Genomic DNA, 22,591 nt, shown 5'->3' on the forward strand with positions numbered 1-22,591 from the left:
TGGAGTCTATATGGGAATGCTATTGCAAAGATCAGCTTCTATTTTTTCTATTAGTAATAAAGAAAAAAAAACCTGTTTCAGTACAAAATGCTCAATTTTAATTTCACGAGAACTCTAAAATGTAGTATTAGAGGAATACAAGAGTGGTAATCATTGGTAACTCTTTTTATCCAGTCCTCAGAACAAAGCACAGTGCAGGAGGTCTGTTTTGAATTAATTCCTGTGTTTTAGGGTATCTGTATTTTTCCTGCCATCCAGGAAAGTGTTCTAACTATGAGCTTAGACTGCAAAGGGGTGCACCTGCTCCCTAATTAGTATGTCATGCAAAATAAACTCTTTCCCTAAAAAGACTGAGAAAAATGCTCTCTTACATACGTACAGATATACACATGGTGCAACATACAGTGGTGATGAAGCACTCTCTAGAAAGACAGATAAGGATTTAAATTTGAATTTCAATTCCCTGGATAGAAGAAGCTGTGAACTGAAGTACTCTACCTCTTCAGTGAGTAGTTTAGCTACTGAGATAAATGAGGGGAGAAGAGGAAACAGCTACTTTTTAGCCATCTGTTTAAAAGAAAGAATTTTTACATTTATTTTTTTCAAAAGAAACCCTGAAAGATGGTGAGCATTTCTCCCTACCTTAAGTCCCCAGAAGGAGGTGTTATTTAAGACATAGCTGATCCTTCAGGTTTCTGAATGAGTACCTTAACTGGCCCTCTGTACACGCTTGCGTTTGCATTCCAGTTCTTTATGTTCTCCATAAAAGCTAACCTGAAAAGGAAAAAGGAAAATCAAATTCTTAGTTCCGAATTCTTCATGAAAAAGGTTTGTTTTTGACTAATACTAATACGGAATGCGGTTAGGTGTCTTCTGGAAAGAAGATAACTCAAAGTCTTTTGAACATGATACGCTCACTACTGCAAATAAAAGTACAGACGTGATGGCTGATTCAGGACAAAAGTTCCTTTTCCATATTCAGTCCTAATTCTAAAGTTGCATAAATTTAGATGTTGCCCTGCACCTGGATAGAGCCCCAGTTACAGGGTCACTATACATATAGGATTACCCGAGTAAGACGATATAGTAAATTTATTCATTGTATTTCTTCTTGTACAGCAAATTTTTATGACACCTAAGACTGAATCAGATGCTCTTTCGTCTCTTGATACAATTCCTTTAAATACCGGTAAACACAATGTTCACTGAGTAGCGTATTTGTGTAAAATATGGTATCATTATTGTCACAGAATAAAAATATCAACTAAAGTAATTGTATAGCCTTTGAATAAACACATGGCTTGCTATTTTCTCATATCACTTAGTATAATTGTTCATCCTCCTTAGCTAGAAGCAGAACATAAATGCTTATGAAGCCCTAATACAATCTTACTGAAAAAAAATCTATTTATTCTCAGTTTGGTAACAGTGTTAAGTTATGAAAGTATAGAAGAAGAAGTTATATTTGGGCTACACTGTCCTGAGAAGTAGCCGTTGCCCCATCCCTGGAGGTGTTCAAGACCAGATTGGACAAGGCCCTGGGTGAAGTGGGTGAAATCCCTACCCAGAGCAGGGGGGGTTGGAACGAGATGGTTTTTAAGGTCCCTTCCAACCCAAACTGCATAGAACCCATTCTGTGGTTCTATGATAGATTGCCAAAAGCATCTTCCTGAAAATCCAGGAGAATTTATCCTTTCTAAGTATGGTTGGTGCTTGTAAAAAGGTAATGGGGTGTACAGAGTTGGAGCTAAAGTCATCTGTCATGTCCAGAAGGTCAGAGGGTTCCTCCTGATTGTCAGTGCTAAACTGAAACCAAATGCTGAGACAAGCACAGTCTCTCACTGTCTGATGAGCTACTTTTTGGAGAACAGACCCCCCCCCATCCCCCCAAACCACAGCAGTTTTTTTTTTTTCAAAGCACCATATAAATACCATCTAGAAGTGTTACTACAACTAACTTTATTCCTTTTTAACAGATGGAGAATCTTATGCATTTTATGGAAATAGCACAGCTATGACTTGCCATCAGTTCAGCCAGCAGTCAACCAAAGAATGGAGCTCAGTTCTGCAAAGTCTGTCCAAGAATATATCTACTAGATTGCTTTACCCCTGAATGAGAAGTTTGCCTACATTTTCTGTCTAAGATTTGGTCTTTAACCAACTAGCAACTGCAGCAGTTTCTGGTAGATAATATTTTTGACTAGATTAGAGTCAATGACTTACAAACAAGAACCTTTTTATTCCATAATAGAACAAAAGGCATTATTTCCTGGGAAACACAATCTGTGCATTTATCTATTTAGTGTGTTTACTTGGATTTTATATTTTGATAAAAGAGCGATTTCAATTTTATAGCATATCTACAGCATGGTATGTTGAATTCTCAAACTTTAATCATGTACTAGTTATGCTTTGTGTCTAGTTAAAGATGATAAAAATAATGATAAATAAAGATGATTTTAATAGTTTAGTACTAAAGGTCAAAGATTAAGTTACTATTGGTAGTTTCTTGGCACCATAAGACCTCTACCTATAGAAGAAACACTTTGAATTTTCACTGGAATCTTAATAACTTGTCCTAATGGTTGGAAGATTCACAGAAAATTAGAGTGCTAAATATTACTGAGAAAAAGCTGTTTACTTGGGAGGAAGTTTTCAAAGATACAAATCGAAAGACTGGCATCTCTGTTTCCCCTCCATTTCCCATTGTATTAATTGACATATAATCTCAAATGGACTTTGTATGAAGCCAATGGGGTACAAAGGTAAATTTTAGCTTTTTAGGATAGTGTTTCAACTATAGTGACTATTGATATATGCCATGAAAACAATGAAGTCTGTAGTGGAGTTTTTTATTTTACTGAGAAGTGGGGAAGGACAGGCTCACTCTATGGGGTTTGCATGTTCACATGGATTATGCAAAGATGATATCAGCAGGCTTCATTTCAGTGTTTTAGTAAATGCTATAAAGCAGCTACTGGAATACTCAAATTAGACCAGATGTCATAATGCCAAACTCTCATCCCAGCAGAGTACAACATTAAAAAAATGGTTACTTTTATTTTTAATTTACCACTCTATGGATGCGAGAAGTCCCATCTGCTTACTTTATTTTTAAATGAAAACATAAATGTTGTCCTGTGGTGACATTAGGCTAGATATTACGTAGAGATAGAGACTCCAAGCAGTTAAAATTTACATTTAACAAATATGTTTTCTTACATGCAACCATCTGCATGATAAAACCAACGAATAAGTTTGTGAAGCTACTGTAAACAAGATTCAAAGTGACCCACTTTTATGCCACTGTGGGAATAAAAATTACAGAATTCTAAGTAAGCTAGAACCATAAATTTTCCTATGGGAGAAGCCTGGTCACAGTGGATAAAGTGCAAATCAATTGCTGGAATGAATTAGATCTGAAGATAGTAGCAATTCAGCATGGCTAAAACTATACAGCTTTTGAAAGATTTTCCAGAACTTCAGAAGCACCTATAAAATCTTAAGCGTGCCTCTGATTCTATGTCCATGGGAACTCTGGCTTCACAACCCAGAGTTGTGAAAAACATGATGAACAGAACAGAAAAATGAAAAGATGTATTATTTCCAGTTTGAAAGATAAGGGGAAAAGCAGAGGCAAATTCCATGTGAGTAGAGGTGGAAGAGCCCTTAGCAGGTCCTAGATTTCAGCTCCTAGTAGTGATTTTACTAAGTAAAGCACTTCTGAAATGTGGGTTGCATATCTGAAAGGGTTCTTCAAGGTGTCTACTATAGAAAATAAAAATAAGAAAATATAATTATTTACTTTCACTCTAAATTATTTTAAAGCATTCTGACTTATCACAGTGTGAGAGAACAACTGCCAGTCATGCTCTTTTCATCAGGCCTGATCTGAATGGAAGCCTTTTCATCTTCAATGAGCTTTTAGCAAATGCCCAGAGATATTCTCATACAAGATTAGGAAACAGAAATTTGCAACATATAATCTGGCTCTGATTAGTTCTGACTGTCCTCTCGACTTTCTGTTTCGTAAAATTAATAGAGATTCTGCAGTTTACCTTCCAGGCATATTGTAAAAATTAATTCTTTGATGCCTCTTGTAAATGGACAGAACTGTAACTGCTGATTATTAATATCCCTAGATTCAGCAAATATTCAAAGACTTCTTTTCATGGAGCTATAGATTTCAAGGCCAGAGGGCCTTGATCTTGTCTGTGATTAGCTCAATTAGTCTGCTTCCTTTTATATCACTTTCAGACCCTTTAATTGCAGTTGTAAATTGTTTTGAAACAACAGTTAGAGATGCTTACTGAAACATTCTAAAATAAGGTACATTAGCATACATGCGTATGTTTTCATACCTATGTATGCTATGGGTAAACTAGTGAAATCACTAGTTGAATGATTTAGCAATAAATGAGTGAAATCAGTAGTTTAGTATTTTTTGTGATTGGTAGTCTGCATTGCAAAACAAATATTGAAGGACTTGGCAGAAGTCTTGCTCTCTGATACCCTTTCACTTTCCATTTCCTTTGTCCTTGGAGATTGTCATAATGCAGCTCTGTGCTTTTTCAGCTAGACTTTGCCAGATGTCTACTTCTTGCATATATTTGGAAGAAGTTAAGCTTAATTTAATTGTGCCCCAATTCAAGAGAGTATCCCTATGCTGGCAAGTTGATTAAGCATGGCGGTAATTTTAATTATCTTCTTATCTCTCACTGGAGTGCAGTTAGTAGAGCTGATGAAGTTAACCCCGTAGATAAATACCCTTTTTAAACTGGGGCCTCAGACAAGAAGGATAAAGCTTTCTTTTCAACAGCAAAAATTGGTCTTCACCTGTCTGAAGCCATTTCTTCTTCACTTCTCTATCCATCTGCAGAACACTTCCTTCAGAGGGCCTGACATTACAGTTGAATCACCTTTATTACTGGCTTTTTTTCCCTGATAGTTTTGCACTTGTCTGTGATTTATTGCTGTCTTTTACCTATGACAATGCTAAGCTGGCTGCTTATGCATTTTTTTTGCCAGCTGTTTCCCTCTCCACATGACTAATTCTATTGTGTGGGTACAACAGAAATGGCACAAAACCAGCATTTAAAAGATGCCAGTTAGTACATTAAAGATTTGAGAAGGTACCATATCAGTTTTACATGCCACTTTCATGGTAAAATCATACAGATACATGGGGCTAACATTTCATTTAATAATCAAACACATTAAGATACCATTTTCAAGCGTGGCACTTAAATGTCTTGTAACTCATTTAATTTTCTCTCTGAAAAACCTTGTCAGAAGCCAGGAGGAGAAACAGCAGCATAATTTAAATGTCACTTTGCTTCCCAATAATGACTTTCATATTCACTCATTCTACTCCAGTGACTAAGCTCACATCTCTGCTAGCATGTTTCTGTTCATTTAGCCCTGTTTTCAGCTGGGTGTGCTTGAGTACGCTTTTATATACTTAATCTGGGCTTTAATTAACACCAAAAAAAATAGCCTAGAGAGAAGAACAGAGAGGGACTCCAAAACTGAGAAGGTCATTCACAAAACAAAGGCAAAAGATCCTTACTGTATAAAAATTGTAACATCCCAGTCTGCAGCATCTGAACTTGTTTTTGCTCTTTATGAATATCAAGCCATTTGCAGACTTCCTGTGCATCTCACATTTTAAATACATACAACAGGATTCCTGCTTGCCTTTACACACACTCAGCATTCAGCTGCAGAGGCATTCAATTTGCCCTGGATCTCCAACCTGGCAAAATGTCTCACACACAACCCAGAACAGTTCAGTTTAAGGTGACAGAAAAAATAGCCCCTGAGAGGCAGAATGCTGGTGGTAGTGATCTAGCAGTTTAATCTTCATTTTCTTATAAAGCTACTGAATGGACAGAAGAAAGCTCAACTTGTTCACATCCAATGACGCTGGAGGAGAGAGCAAAATACTCTGCATAACTTGTAGGCCTTGAAACTGGTCATTTCACCCCAAAACACTGTATAAAAATGATTCATTTTAATCCAAACTATAATTCAGACATACCTAGAGTGCCACATGGCCTCTGCTTGAATAGTGAAAGGAAGCAACATATACCAGCTGAGAGGGACAAGTAAGGGAGAGTATTTTTCTCCCATGGAAATTCAGGCAGGAAGAATATTATTACTGACAGCCCAATCTCACCTCTGGGATCAAACTTGCAGTCCTGCACAGCACTGAAACTGCCACATGAATTTCCTGAATTCCTCCATTTTGCATCTCACTTACAGAAAGCCAGCTCCAGTTATACAAAGACACAAACATACTCTGAGAGGTTGCTTCAGGACTGAGAGAGATTTGTTCTAGTTATCGATTCCTCGTTACAATTTCTGCGGCCCCTGAGATATCCTTAGAGATCTAACATTAGAGTACTGGCCAGGCCAAATTTTGCTTCACTTTTAAGAATGATGCATTTACATCTTAAGGGAATATTGGTCTACTGCAAATCTTTTTTTTTTTTTTTTTTTTCTTTCAGGCAGGCTGAAACTGTTGAGGAGAGAGAGAGAGACAGGACAGCAAAAACCTTTCCCAATGCCTATGAAAAACATCAGAATATAATAATACAGCTTTGAAAACTCACAAAGTGAACCCAAAACTTTATAGCAAACATAAGGAAGGAAAGCTCATAAATGAAGAATACCATTTATATACGGGACCTCTTAAGAGATCTTGAGTAGCATCTGGCACAACTAAGCCCTTAAAATATCATGACTGTTAATTTGTTTACAAAGGACTTAAGAAGCCAGAATAAAAAGGGGAAATGCTAAAGGATAAAACCACTGAAAAGCATCTTTCCCTCTTGCTGGGAAAAAGATTTCAGAACAGGTGTTTTCGGCCTGTTACTGTTGCTGTCAACCAATATCAAAAGCAGTTGGCAATGCTCTCATCATGCAAAAGTTCCAATCAGATATCTCAGTATATTCTAATTACTGTAGTAACACCTGTTGTGGTCCTAAATGACTACCTTATCACAGCAGACAGGCCTGCCTTCTATTTAGCTTTTATTGGCTCTTAAATTTCCGCTTCCTCTAATTGCATGTCTAGCTTACCAACAAATTTAGGAGTCCACATCTATTCTTTCCCACCTCATGCTTTAATCCTCTGTACTACGTTAAAGGTTTTGCTTCCATCTCTCACCTGTGCTTTGATTATGCCTATCCCACTTCATCCAAGACAGCAAACTTTCTTTTCTATTCATATTATCATTTGGCCAAGTGAGTCATCCAAATGATGGCTTCCTATGCTGGCTATGCTGCTGATACCCATATACACGTACATATCAGCAGCTCTACCACAGAAATGTCATTTCTAAACACCTGTTCTTTGCTATTGTGCCCCATATCAAAAAAGTTTTTTTTTGCACAGAAGACAGCTAAGGATTGTACGTGCTCTTCCACTCTTGCATTTATACCCACCAAAAGCAAACACCAATCATTTTGCAAAGATGCTGCCAAGCACCAGCTGTGGCACTGAATTGACTCCTGTTACTTCACTCAGCAACAGATAATAGATCACTTCTTTTCCTGATCTGGACCTGACTCAGATAATCTGGAGAGCAATACAGACTTTTGAGTTCAACATATATTGGATCATATACCTAAAATGTGTGTTATTACTACTGAAAGCAATCATTTATATACAGCAAAGTATGCATAAAAGCAAACTACATTTTGCTTTCACAAGCACAGTGGTCAAGATGGGGGAAGTCGAATCCCAGAATGGCTTGGGTTGGAAGGGACCTTAAAGACCATCTTGTTCCAGCCGTTCCAGCCCCCTTGCCCAGGGCAAGGACACCTCCCACTAGACAAGGTTGCCCAAAGCCCCATCCAGACTGCACTTATGCATTTAAAGTAAATAAATATATAAATCAACAATCTTAGAGCAGCATGATTGTTGATTTTTCTCCTCCATAAATAGAGCACTCTTCCAGAGCATGAAACCTCTAGTTGCAAATTCTAGTGACTGAAATGCGAGACTGTCTATAAGAAAACGTAATGGTTGAATCATTTTTGTCATCCAAGCTGAGGAAACTACAATACCAGAGAAAATGGTGAGGGGCTTATGAATTTATCTCACAAGACTGATCTGCATTATTATAAGACACATCAGAAAAAAATGTTTTCACTCCCACTCAGATTCTGAAGTTTTCCTTACTCCTTCAAGCAACTTTCTGTTATATAATTAAATATGTATGTATAATATAGATATTTTTAAGAAAATGTTCTTCTTAAGGATAAGTTGAATATGTAAGTTATGTATCTTTTCTTGTTCCATGAGATAAAAGTAAACCTACAATCATAACGAATGATCACTTTTGAAGGAGAGGAATTTATGTTTTGGACCACAGATGGTGAAAGCATTAATTGCTTAATGATGATTTACGGTTGGAATATTGTATCCCATTTGTCTCTCGTTATTTCTCAAAACAAGCTCTTTTGTCACATACATTTAAAATACTTTATGCTTATGATATCCATACATGCTATTGAGTAAAATCTCTTTGTATGGATGCTCAGCTACTCCCTTTCATTTAACGCTGACTTAATGACAGCCCAGACACTAATATTAGATTTGAGACCATTGAGCAATGATTTCACTATGAATTATAAACAACTAGATGATGAAGGCCACATCCCATATACTTCCAGAGCTGTACAATAAAATGATATAGAGATATGCATACGTGAGCCATTATGTAGCTTCTGTGCTCTGGGATCATGTAGCCATGAGTTCAAAAGGAAGTAGTAATTCATATAATTACCACTCTTAACTTGAGATAGAAAAGCAGAGGAAAAGACACACTGCACATTCTTTAAAGGAGAAAGTGTAAGTTGCAGCTAAGACACTAAGTTTAAGCTTGAGCCTGCTTAGTTAGTATTAATATTTTATTTTAGATTGTTACGATTTTGCACCCACATCAATTTTTACTTTATTTGACATGCAGACTAAGCAACCTCGGTTCCAGGTACGGAAAGTGTCATGAGTGTATCTAAACTGGGAGACCTAGGACTGCCTTCCAGACCAAAGTTAACCAGCCCTAGCTGTCTCCTGACTTGAAATCAGACCCAGGGCACATTGCTCTGGCCTAGCTGCTGCTGGTCAGAAAGCCTCAGGCTGATGAGGAGCTGGCTAGAACCGTAACATGCATTTTGGAGCACACTGTCCTAGAATTTCGGACAAATGCCAAGTACCAAATGGAATTTTGAATCAATTCTCCGCCAATTAAGAAAAAGATTAAGTTCAAAAAAGGGTGGGATCAAACATATTACAGTTTGGAAGAAAAACAATTTTCAATAGCAGAAGACTACACTTCTGTCTGTTATCAACTTTATTTTCAGATGTCCAAACCAAATTTAATAGAAACTATCTAAGTTCTCAAAGAATTCAGAGTTTTTGTTTTTTGCTTTGTTTTGTTTTGTTTATATATAGAGAGAGAGATTCATACACAAAAGTACAATTGCTACCCTGGAGCAGGAATTTTTATTTTTATTTTTTAATCTTTTGGCTTACCCAGCTCTTTAAATCATTCCAGGTTGGTTACTTGGTTACTCCATTGTTACTCATTTTGACATTGCCTCTCAATTGAACTCTGGATTCTGGTGATCACCAGCATGGAGTACTATCGTGATACAGTGGATACAGTGGGACAGAGGCTGGGATTCCTGCTGAAGGAATGGCCGTGGTTGTTACACAAGCTGATCCAAAACGTTTTCTCATGCATATACAACACAAAATAGCCTAGGATAAAACAAGCCCTTTTTAGGCACATAAAGAAGTTATGTCTATAACATCACCATGTAACAAAAGAGGTCACCTGTTTAAATGACTGTGTTACACAAGGAAAAAATAAGGGTACCTCCTCTGTATACAAGCACTTTTCAGTTGCAGCTTTAGCATTAAATTCATTACTTTTTTTTTTTTTCTTGTTCTTTAGCTATTTATACAGCTGCTATCTTCTTTTTTTTTTCCTTTTTTTTTTTTTTTTTTTTTTTTCTTTTTAAGATAACTGAGTTTTACACATGCCACAGCTTTTACAGGAATGCATAATGTTTTTGTTGTTGTTTTGTCTAATCTATTCTGTTACCTGTATGGATAAAACTAATAGTGAATGTTGACTTATTTCATAAACTATATTAAGCCTTTGAAGAAACTTCAATGTACTCATATGGAGAAGCAATATAGAAAATATTCACTCTATCATGACACAGAAATTACAATTCCAAGCTAGAAACAAATGACATTCCAGAAGGAACAACATTTAAGGAGTTAATAATGAACCACTTGTCTTCATTTTCAGATCCTTTAATCCTGCTATTGTGCAGTTTTCACACAGTGCTAAATTGAATTACTGCATCATTTTTTACAATTTCTTCATACAGTTGACCCAGTTTATAGCAGGTTTGAAAGCATTATCATTGCTTAAGGTTCAAAGATGCTGCAGTGTATTGCATTACAAGTCAATCACCGCAGAAGTATTTTGATGTGCTTTTGCTTTCGGATATAGAAGAACAGATATCCAAATGAAGGATGGTATTTCATTTTATCATAACAATGTCACATAATACAGCATGCCTTTTTTTATACAATATGTATAGTCTCATTTTTCTTGTATTTCTTTCTCTGTTTCTAGTCCTAATAAAGTAAATCCTCAGTTTATGCCTGACAATGACTTTATTAACATGGGCAAAAAGAACATTGACGAAAGTTCTAACATGTAGCTTTTTACTATTGTGTAGCAGATATATTTAGTTGGATACCACTAAAAAAAATAAAAATGAATTCTGGGTTTCTAAACATTATACCTCTTCTAAAAGGCTCCAAGTGAGAAATTCTTTATCTGAAGTTTTCCTGTTCTAAAGTGCAGTATTTTTTACAGCTCTTTTAGAACATAAACATGGTGCTCAATTTAACTACGTTTCAGGCAGTGAGTTTTAAGTAAAGCTTTTCATTTTCTCAAGGTCATTCTTTATGCTTCAGGTGTTAATTTGTGTTGTTCTTGAAGTATTCTTATTATTGATAGTAGAGTCCTTGGTATATGTTATATTGAAGTATTGCTAATGTATGAACTGTAACGTTAAATTTTTAATCTAATCAATCAAATGGCATGCATATGCAGTAGATGCTTGGCTTTTACTAAGATTAATTACCATGTGCTGTGAAAACCAACTCTGTAAGGTGAAATATCACATGCACACAGACACACACAATAAGACAAAAAGAAAAGAAAGCAAATTGTGCAAAGGGATGAACACTGTAATAAGTTAATGACTACTTCTGTCATTCAAAACATATGCATAGCCTTTAAGACAACACAAAACAAAGATTAAACGCATGTTAAATCAACTATCTATTAAAGCATTTAGAGCTCTTCTCCAGATTCTACATGAAAATTATGCAATCTGTTGCAAAACTAAACACTTGTCTCCCAGATGGTGCTCAGAGTCTGTCTGAGCAAACACTCCTTCCATGCTCTGCGTAACAAATTGTGCATATTTTTGTTCAGCGTGCTTCATTTTATGCATTTGAGGACTTTTACACTGAACACGCTACGTAGAGATTACTAAATTTGCATTGTAAAATCCAGTAATGTTGTATTTATATAACTGATTGCAGTCATGAAGTGGAAGATAAGATACTTCATCATGGAAAATGGCAGCATCTCCCTTTTTCCTGGGTTGAAGTTTCAAACTTACTCTGTTTACTGCACATACTGATCTGGGTTGTAATTCTCAGAGGTCATTGACAGCTAATTGCTAATAATAAGTAGCTAATTGCTTTTTTTGACCCGTCTTGCAAAGTTAAGTTTCTACAATAGTGTTTGAGAGGTTGTTTTACCATGCCAAAAATGGTTATGATTGAAGTGGGAATAGCATTAAAGCTGCACTAATGCTTATATAACTTTATTAGAAGGTACATTTAGTGGTGGACTTGGTGGTGTTAGGTTGATGGTTGGACCTGATGATCTCAAGGGTCTTTTCCAACCTAAATGATTCTATGATTATTCATGCACTAGCAACATAGCATGTACCCTCTGGCTGGGACTCTGGTCCATCTAGAAACCTAAGAAAACATACTGAAGTCTGAGAAAGACAACTGCAATTGATTAGGCTTCAATTTATTTATTTATTTATTTTATCTTGCTGCATTTCTTAAGTATTTCCTCTGCTTTGATTTCTGCCTGTAAAATGTGAGTTCCCTGTTTCACATGAGTGAAGATAAATATGCTGCTGTTAGTGAATTACTTCAATATGTGTTATGGGACTAAAGATGCAGCTGAGATTAACGGATGTTCCTTTTGTGGAGAAGTCCATTCTGATAACCATTTTATAATAGTTTTTCCAACCTTACCCTGAAGGCAAAGCAAAGTAGTTTTCCTTTTGAGATTTAGTCAGCTCTCTGGTTTAAAAGGAAACAAAAATGCAGGGGTATCCAGTATCATTAGTTGTGACATGCAAGTCTTCATGTTTGAAAAGGCAAAGGTGCTCACATGCATAAACTGAATATAAAGCTTAAGCAATGAAGGAACTTGAAACATATTACACTGATGCTCTGCAGTATGTCTTTATTTTTCCTTGTTCATTGTTTTAGTTCCTGTCACAGAAGAAGCATGTGTATTAAATGAAAGTAGAACTAATAAATACATAAATAATCTTTTTAGACTATTTCTGTACATTTTTGAAGTAATTGTTTTGACTCATCAGCATAATTTTTGTTAAATCCATAAGGCTTTAGAGGTATTTTTATATAACTTCAAATATTTTACTTATATGAAACACGAAATTTTTGAAGGATGAAAATAGTGAAGTTCAAAATTTGGATTTATGAAAATTATATATAATGCAGCAACTCTGCAGGAGAAGATTTAACTGGCAAGTCCTCCAAAGCATACTTCTTCCTTGCCTTCAAAATGTCAAGGAAGACAACTGGCGTGCCAGACAGTAATACTTGTATTATGCAAGAGAAAAGGGTCAGCTTGATAATTTAGATCTGGGCTCAGTCCAGTCAGATCTGAGTATTGTCAAGTACACTATTTCACAACAACTCTTGATGATCTGGTCTAGTGTTTTAACCACCTGCACTGTAGAGAAATTTTCCTTAGAAATTTAGGATTTCTTTTACTACAACAGGTAGCTGTTGCTTTGTGCCTTTTTGCTGTAAAATATGACAAGAATCTGGACCTAATTGTGTATTTCCCCTTTAGCTTGTTGGACTGACACCAATCACCCTCTTGTTCTTTATGTACCTGGAAATGCTTTCCAGGAGTCTGTGCTAGGGACTGAATTGAAGCTTTACAGCCAACACATCCTCAGACTCTCCTCATGGGTCTCATGGGCATAACGTTTCCCTTTTCTAGTCCATGACTATCATGACACCGACCTTCCAATGTCATCAGCTAGCTCTTTCAGCATCTTTAGATGGTTCTCATTCAGCAACATGGACTTGGAGACATTTAAAACCAGACTGGACAAGGCCCTGAGCAAGCAGCTCTTGTTGACCCGGCTTTGAGCAGGGAGAGGTCAGACTCGATCTCCAGAGGCTCCCTTCAATCTCAGCTAGTCTCTGACTCTGTGTATTTGTCCACCATATTTAAGTAGTCCCTAACTTTCTACTAAATCCACACTGTGCTTGTATAAGTACATTTTGCATTGCAAAGCAGATTGTCCAGCTTCCTGAATAGAGCAGTCTAACACTCCATAATCTGTGCAATATGATATGCCTGTTTTAAATTTATGAAGCTGTAAACCAATTTCCTGTACTAATAAACACCTCTTTTTTCATTCCCAGTTATCCTCCTCTTAAAATTACTCTACTGCCTTGCTCTCTTTCTCTCTCTCTCTTTTCCTTGTCTTGTAAGAAAGAAATGGGGTGAGAAGGGAGAAAGGGGGGAGAAAGGGGGGGAGGGAGGAGGGGGAGAGAAAGAAAAGAAACAGCAACACACAGAAATAAATGATATTTGGGGAGAATCCAAGATCAACAGACCAGCAAGCCCACTCATTGTTCTTTATCGTTTTGGCTTTCTTCCAGCCCCTCTAGGTTTCTCTCTCTTTCCAAACTGCTTTCTGCATTCTCACATATGTTATAGAAAGTATTATGATTTCAGAGAAGTGCTTCAATTTTAATTTTATAACAGCTTGATCTGCAAAGGAAGTTGTCCAGTTTTTAACGGAGTAGAGGAGGAGAGCTTGTTGCTCTGTCACTCCTTAATGTAAGTGCAAACTTGATTATTCTTAACAGAAGATCCATATGTGTATAGTATCACTGGAGGAGAAATGGATGCCTTTTGCATATAGTTAGTGGGCATAATTATCTGTGAAATTGTTTGGGTTTGGATTCCTCTGGCACTACAATAAATATTTCAAATCCAGCACACATCAGGCCTGCTGCCATTTTTACAGTGAGAAGCACAATAATGTAGCTTTACATTTTGTCACAAAAAATGACCCGTTTTTCTAATGCAGCAAAAAGCAGGTAGGGAACTGGTATAAAAAGACATGGATGTGGATGAATGTATCTGTATTTTTAATAGATTCCTTCTAAATGTAATAAATTTTGAAAATTACTGATAGAATCTGCATAGTTACTAGAATACTTCAGCCCTTCTGATCTGTCAGGCAATAGGTTGCAAGGAAGTTCATAACTTAAAAGACTATGACACAGAAGTTCAATTAATGTAATAATTATTGGAATAATTCTCCAAGTTTAACACAAAAAAGCCCAGCTCTATCTTTCACACTACAGCTATCCAAGCATCTACCTAACATACACCTTTGCACAGCAGCGCTTGCTGTGTGTCCAGTAGAAACAAGACGCTACCTGGTTTGGCACAGGCAGTGCTCTGCCAGGGCCTCCCTTCATGCCACCATGGCCTGTATGTTCAAGGACATTTTCGAGGGGAAGCTCCAGTCATCTCCAACTCCTCAGGTCCACTAGCCAAGCTAGAGTGATAGGGACATCACAGGAATCATTAGGACAGCATGAGACCATCTTCATCCAATTTAGAGGGAGCCTGAAAAGGACCTGCTCTTGCTGCTGCTGCTTTACCTGCTCCTGACCGATTCCTACAGAATTTCCACAATTCAAGTAAGAGTTTGCAGAAATCAGAGTTGGAAAATAGCCTGGGCAGCACAGACTTACACCCGCATGTCTCTCATTATCATAGAACTGTAAGCAACCGATGCATGCAGGCCCAGGTCTCTGAGCAAACTGGGTGTTTGTTCATCCATGGCTTTGTAGGCTGTTACAGTCTTGCCAAAAGCGAGAAAGCCAGTAAATTCCATGGTGCCATGGGGAGCAGCCTTACAGCAGTGTTGCCTGGGAAAGCCTGTGCATTTTTGGGTTATTCGGGGACATTCATTTAGCTTCACATTGGGGATCAGGCTCTGGAAGAATGCAGACATACTACAGTGTGACTACATAAAAGTATAGATTTTTCAAGACTAACTGTTCTTTTCCTTTTGGCTTTCACAGTTAAAACTGAAGCAAGCTGATCATTCAAATGAAAATGACATAGTCCAAGAGATCACCTGTGTGCTTAAAGATGGATGGAAATGGGTACATTCATAAACATTTGAAAAATTTGAGTCTTTAAACTTTTCTGAATTTTGTACTTCGAATTATTAAACATATTTTTTCTCACTGATAACATTGTTTAAACATGTAAATGTGAGAGGCAAGCCGTAGTTACTGTTAAATTTGTTGCAAGACATGCATCTTCAAGCAAAGAAGGAAAGTTGTCAGCAAATGCTGATTCTGGGCTGTGAATGCAGCTCTGAATGCCAGGGACTATGAATGGGGAAGAAAAAAAAAATCAGTCTGAGACTCTGAGCCAGGCTGACTCAGACCAGCTCCAAGCTGAGACAAACCAGCTCAGCTGAGCATATCACTACAACAGGTACCTAAATAAATTATGTTTAAAGCTCCTGTATATCCCAGCTATCCCCATGCTTGCTCTTTTAGGACTTTTCCATCTGTAGATGCAAGAAGCTTTCAGAGACGTATATTTAAATTCTCACTTTGACTCCTACTTTTCATTGCTTTCACTGCATCCCTAATAACAACAACAATCAGATAAAGCTGCTCATTTGACTTTCAGAGGCAGTGCTCAGTAGGGCTGGAAATGTGCAGTTTTGGGATGCAGTCTGCCTTTCAATGCTAGGAAGTGCTTGTCACCATTATTAATTAAGTATGACATTTACTCTCTTCATTGGTTCTAACCATGCACACCATGATCTCTGTAGCATATAAATATTGTAATTTACAGATGGGTGAAGAAAAGATTTGCAGTTTTAGGATTTATGTGGGTTGGGGTTGCTCAGTGAAAATTCTGGCTTTTGGGGGATTTATTTTGGGGTTGCTTAACTGTTCTGTGGAAAAGAAAATCTGCCTGCTGACCAGTTCTGATATACGGTACAGAGCTGTGCAAATGCATCTAGCAAAACTGAGATGCAGTCAAGCTGGCCAATTCTACAAGCTGTGGTCAGGGACTTGTGTAGCATGGCTAAAGAAAGTGTCCTCTGTTGTGAGTCTTTGTTTCTGACTAATTCTAAATAAAAAAGTGGTTACAGAAATCTGTGGAGTTATATAGATACACATAAAAAAACGGTGGAAGGAAAAGATATTTGTACAAGTAAGCCATCAATATGCTGTCTTGCTAGTTAGCCAAGTGAATCATAATTTGCCATGCTTTTCAATATGTGTGAATTGCAAACAGGCCACAGTGTGCTTGGAATTTTGCTGGCAGTTTGGTAGCTAAAGTCATAGAAAATAAAAAGAAGTGTAGCAAACAGCTTGAGGGACATTCAAAAGGGAGAGATTTGTAAGAACTGATTTCTGGTACAGATAGCCACATGTCATAAACCTAGTTTTATGTCTCTATTTACATATTAATTGTAATTCATCTATGGCATAATTAAAGAGGCTCAATACAGGGTTTTATACAAAAATACAAGTTTGCCAGACATCAGTGGCATCAGCAACAAGCTGACATCTTTTGAGGACTGGCACTGGGTTCACTTAAGATGCTGTGATGGTCCCGATTGCTTGATTTTCATGATGTGTAATTGCCTTTTTAAAGGACTCTCTCACTACAGCTTTTCAGAGTCATTTACAGGCATTTATTAAATAGAAATGAGCATAAAATGAACAACCTAGAATACCACATTGTTAGTACTATTCTTACTACTTCTGCAATTACTATCAAGTGTATGCAATGCCACAAATACATCTGAAGAGCTAGCTGTGTAAAAGGAGACGAGCGTATAATAAAACAGGAGGGTGGCAAAGAGAGACAGACCGTCACTCATAAAAGCTATTAAGTATGTGTTGTATTTCAGGCATGGAGCTAATTTCATTGGATTCAGTCAGATTTTTGGAGTAGATCCACAGAGGAAAACCACATAAATACTATTTCTTACCTCCTCATTAATAATTGCAAGGAAAACAGGTAATACTTGAAGAAGAACAAAACAAAACTATGCAAATAGGACACCACAGAAGAAAAAAAAAAGCATCTAAGGGAGAGGTGAATGGTGAAATCCATGGGGCAGACAACAGACATGGGAAATGAGTCAGTTGGTGAGGGCACACTGAGACATCAAAAAGGACAAAAAAAAAAAAAAATGACAAATGCAAATGACAAATGATAGCAACCTTCTCCATGATGTGAGGAACACAATACACCCTAAGTCTACTAGATCCCACACATATTTGTGCATGCTCAAGCCTTTTTACATTTCATATGGAATTTATTTTGGCTATTTCTAAATTAACTCTTAAAAAAAAAAAAGTCACTTAGACAAATGTCTAACCTCCTTCTGTGGAGGTTAGGTCTATTTTAGTAACAGATGAGGGTATCTTTTCATCAATTTGAGAGGCTGATACAGCTTATAATAGTCAACATGAACTCCCTTTATTAATGTTCCAAAAATATACTTAGAAACAATTCAACATGCAAAATCAAACCTGAACACACTGTGGAGGGAGAAGGTACGCAGAACTAAAGTATCCCTGAACTATCCAGAACCCTTTAAAACCCTAAGTTCCAGACAGTAGACATAGTATATTATCTGGGCCACTACATGTTGGGCTTTTTTTTCTTCTCACTCTCATATCATTATGTTTCTATAGATGTGCACATTCTGAACTCTTTCTTGGTTCTTTAGTCAATGAAACATTAAGTGTTTCTGCATATTAATCTCTCTCACACACACTCACCAAGTTTTGTTCTCAGTTCTTGGTTCAGCTGTAATGAATATAAATTACAAATTCTGTACAAAAAATATGTACAAAATCAGAAATATGTATAGAAGATTAGCTGTGTGAACAGATGGATGCATGTTACATCCAGAGGCAGTATAATTCAGTTTCCTTACCTGTTTGTTTTTTTTTTTTCTTAGCAAATAAGATTGAACTACATATAATAAAATTACGAAAGGTTCAATAATTAATATAAAAATCTATTCACATGAATATAATGATTTACATCAAAAGCTGAATATTTAAAAATTAATAGAAAATATTAGCATATGAATAATTGGAATCAGAGGAATGTATAATGAGGTTACAGTTACTACAGTATATTGACCGTTTTCTGCAGCTTGATAGGAAAATGCTTAACCTCAAGATAAATAGGATGTGCATTCTGTAAGCCCCTAAAGCTGTTTTACTATTAAGCCAATGTGCTCCTTGAGCACACATACATGTGCACATCTTGTGGAATCAGAAGTATAACATGAACTCCCACAGCAAGTTTCTTTGCCAGAAAACAGTCCTTTTATCAGTAAAACTGGGAGGGAAAAAAAAGAAAGCAACGAGGAGTGACTTTACTACAAAAGAATAAAATTAGCACTACATATATGCCACTTTTTTCTGATTTTTTCACGTACTGTTTCGTTTACCTCTGAAGAATATTTGGTGCATCAGTTCAGCCAGCTGGCAACAGAAACATAATTAATTTTTTTGGTCAGATGGTTTCCGTCTTCACACCTATACTGAAAGTTTTAACTTCCATCCATATTTATATTTGTCATCTATTTCTTCAATTCAAATATTCTTTCAGAGAAGATTGGTTTCATGCAGAGAGAAGATAAAAATCAGAATGCTTACCTCACATGCAATAAATTCATCATATTTATTTATCCCCAATACACAGAGAAAAAAAAAAGTTAGAGAAAAAGAAATCTCAGATGCTAGTATCTAATATTTAATTTTTATTCTTTCTTTGTCTGAAACTATAAAAAGGAGCTGGGGGGCTGGGGAGAAAGGGGAAAATGAGCTTTTTTATTTTGTTTTGTTTTGTTATTCCAGTGTGTGTTATTCAGAGCTTCAAACATTGAAATATTCATAATAGAAAGGTTACTAAATTGCTGTGGCCCAGAATCATGAGGAAATGTCTGACAGCATAATTATAAAGGGCCTGTTACAACGGCACAGCAGACAGTTGGTGCTACTGTTGTTTAAACAGGGAATGTAGGGAAAAAAAAAAAAAAAAGGAAGGAAGAAAAAGGGAAAAAAAAAAAAAAGGAAGAAAGAAAAGAAAGAAAGTAACCCACATTCTTAGGTATAGGCACTCCTCAGTTAGAAGCAAGACAGGTTTGGAGCTTTTGTTTATTGCTGCATACTGAAATGCGGCAAGGTGGACTGCAGCAAAACCTTCTGAACAATTGGTAAAGATGCATAAATTACTGTGAAATGCAAGTCAAAAGAAATTGGCATTCAGGAAGGCCAGACAGCACAGGCAGTCCATTATCCCTTTAACCACATAACTGACTCAGACACAACTGCCTGATCAATCTGAAGGCAGATGCTATAGCTAGAAAACTATTTTAACAGCTTGGCATCTGGGTGCCGTGATTGCTCAAAGAAAGAGGACGGGTACAATCCGATGAGGTGAACTGCAGCCTGCTGTGGACTCCAGTTTATAATTGCATATGCTTTCTTCATAGGAAACAAAGCAGGTAAAGGAACAAAATGATTAGAAAAACGCAACTTATGCTTTTGATTTAAAAATAAACTGTACGGCTTGAGTTTCACCTGTTAACCCCTAGCAGAAGTTTTAATAGAAAACTGTGCTAACACCAGTTTACAAATGAGTTTAGCACTAGGCCCTGATTCAGCCAAGAACTTCTCAAGCACGTGAGCTCTCAGAAGGCTGACAGCTGAAGATAGCCCCATATGCCTCGCTGCGTCACTGACTACAGCTCTATCTCCCATTATGAACATTAAGCAATGATAACGTCGTCTGGTTTATTTTAGTAATTTGTTCTCATCTTTCCCATGGATAGCAATGTCTCTACACGTTTTCTGAGTTCTGAGCAAGTTATATATGTGCAAACATGGGACAAAATCAGTCCACAGACCAATGGTTCACAGTGGGACCACAGGTTCAGTAAGGATTTACTCTAGTTGAAGATCTGATCCTGTTAGGAAATATTTACACGGAGAAGTCAAGTATCTTTTTCATTTATTTGGAATTATATAGAATGTGTAAAATACCTGTTTATTGCTTTGATTATGCTTATGTGAGAGAAATAAGAGATTTTTTTTCTTGAAATATAAACATGGAACAATATAAAGGGGCCAAAATAGCTCTGTTCCATGTGGTTGTCTATTAAAACTAAATGCTGTACAAAATGCCAGTGTCTAGTATTTTTGTCAGTGCTAGAAATGAAATACTGCTGCCCATTCTTCGCCTCCCAATCTCAACAAGACTGTGGGTTTTGGTGTAATAATACAAGGTCATCATTACATGAAGTTCAGTATTCTGGCTCCTGAAAGGACTGAGGAATTCTTGGTGTTGTAGAATATCTTAAACCTCGTCTATGTGAATCCCTCTTAAGTTCTGATAAATGCTGCTGAAATATGCACACTTCTAAACTGTGTTGACTGCTATATTTCTCTGTTGTGTTAAATTCATTTTTCCTGCTTTTAGATGAAAGCAGACCAGATTTTGCTGCCATTAGACATCAATGGCATTACACAAGACTTAGAGACTTGTCTTCTATCCTGTTACACCTAATATGCTTCAGTGCGGATGTGACCAGAGGAAAAAAAAGCACAAGTTGCTGTCAAATCATAAAATGGCCAAGCTCTGCCATTTAGTTCACCAAAGGTGCATATTCTTTTTTTCTTTCCCTCTGTCAAATGACTAAAGCTACCTACTAGTTGTAAGTATTTTCTCTGTTACTAACCCCTGACTTTGTCTTTTCACTGTCTTTTATTTACTGAGATGTTTTTCTTGAAAAACAAACAAACAAAGACAAAAAAAAACAAAAAAACAAAAAAACAAAAAAAAAAAAAAACAACTCATTAGCCTAAAAGGGTTTAAAATAAACCCATAAAGAGGGCAAAATCTGACCAGTTTCAGGTTAAAATATTAGGCAAAAAAGAAACTAATATACAGCAAACATGCAATATCCTCTGCACCTATGTGATACAAGGTGGCTGGGAAACCCCTAGAAAGATATCAGGGACCTGGTAGAGAGAGATGAATAGTTAAGGCTATTTGAGTCTGGAAACAAAATGCTATATGGGTAACTGAGGACAGGTACTAAAGATCTATACTTAGCTGTATGCTAACTAGAGTAACTGAAGATAATTGGATATGTATGACTTGTTTAATCTGATACAATCATATCAGAGATGTATTTTCAAGTGACACAGCACAAGCACAGGAACATTTGATTCTTAAATACCATACATTCAAGAATTGAAAAGAAAATTAACTGGAATCAGCTGTTAGCCAGAATAACTATTGTGGAGAAGTAAATCATAGTTAAAGGGCACGTGCTAATCACTCGAGATCTTAATGCTAGTAGTAAACCTGAAACTAGTGTGATTATTAATCATCAGAAAAGTAAAAACAGATATATAAACTGTAAAGATAGATTGCTGGTTATGTGATTTTTATAAGTTTAATCATGTGGACAAAATGATTAGGAAGAAATCAAGCAGTTTCAGATATCCATAGCAAGAGCTGAGAGAATTGTGTAAAATATTTGTACACAGTAGGACAATATGATGGGGATAAAGGTGAAGGAAAATTAGTCATGACCGTATAATGCAAAGGACCTTTCCAGGTCCCGCTGCAGGGCCTTCCTACCCTCTGGAAGATTGACATTTCCCCCCAGGTTGGTGTTGTCTGCAAACTTCCTTCTTCCACCAGTCATAAACTCTTTTTCTCTTGAATACACAGCAAAAGTTCCCTGTTCAGCCACGCCTCTGCTCTGAAAATTAACTTTTTGCCTGCATCAAACTTACAGAAACTGTTAGCTACTTCTGAAAATGGCAGCCTTTCTCTTGTGCCTGAAATGCTGTATTTCTATTGATAATCACATTCACCAGCCAGCACATATGCCAGCAATAACAGCTCAGCATTAATGAAGTGTCTTTTTTTTTTTTTTTGCAAGTAATGAAATTCATTCTTGGCATTAGAACTCTCCCTTACATTGTGAAAGTAAATAGAAAGATGAACAGAAACGGCATTTATTCATTAAAATTGCAAAATAGCAATTAAATCTCCTCTTTCTGAATAAATTGTTCCAAAGTATCCAAATAAGA

Source organism: Anas acuta, chromosome 10 (assembly GCF_963932015.1).
Source record: "Anas acuta chromosome 10, bAnaAcu1.1, whole genome shotgun sequence".
Taxonomy (NCBI): Eukaryota; Metazoa; Chordata; class Aves; order Anseriformes; family Anatidae; genus Anas; species Anas acuta.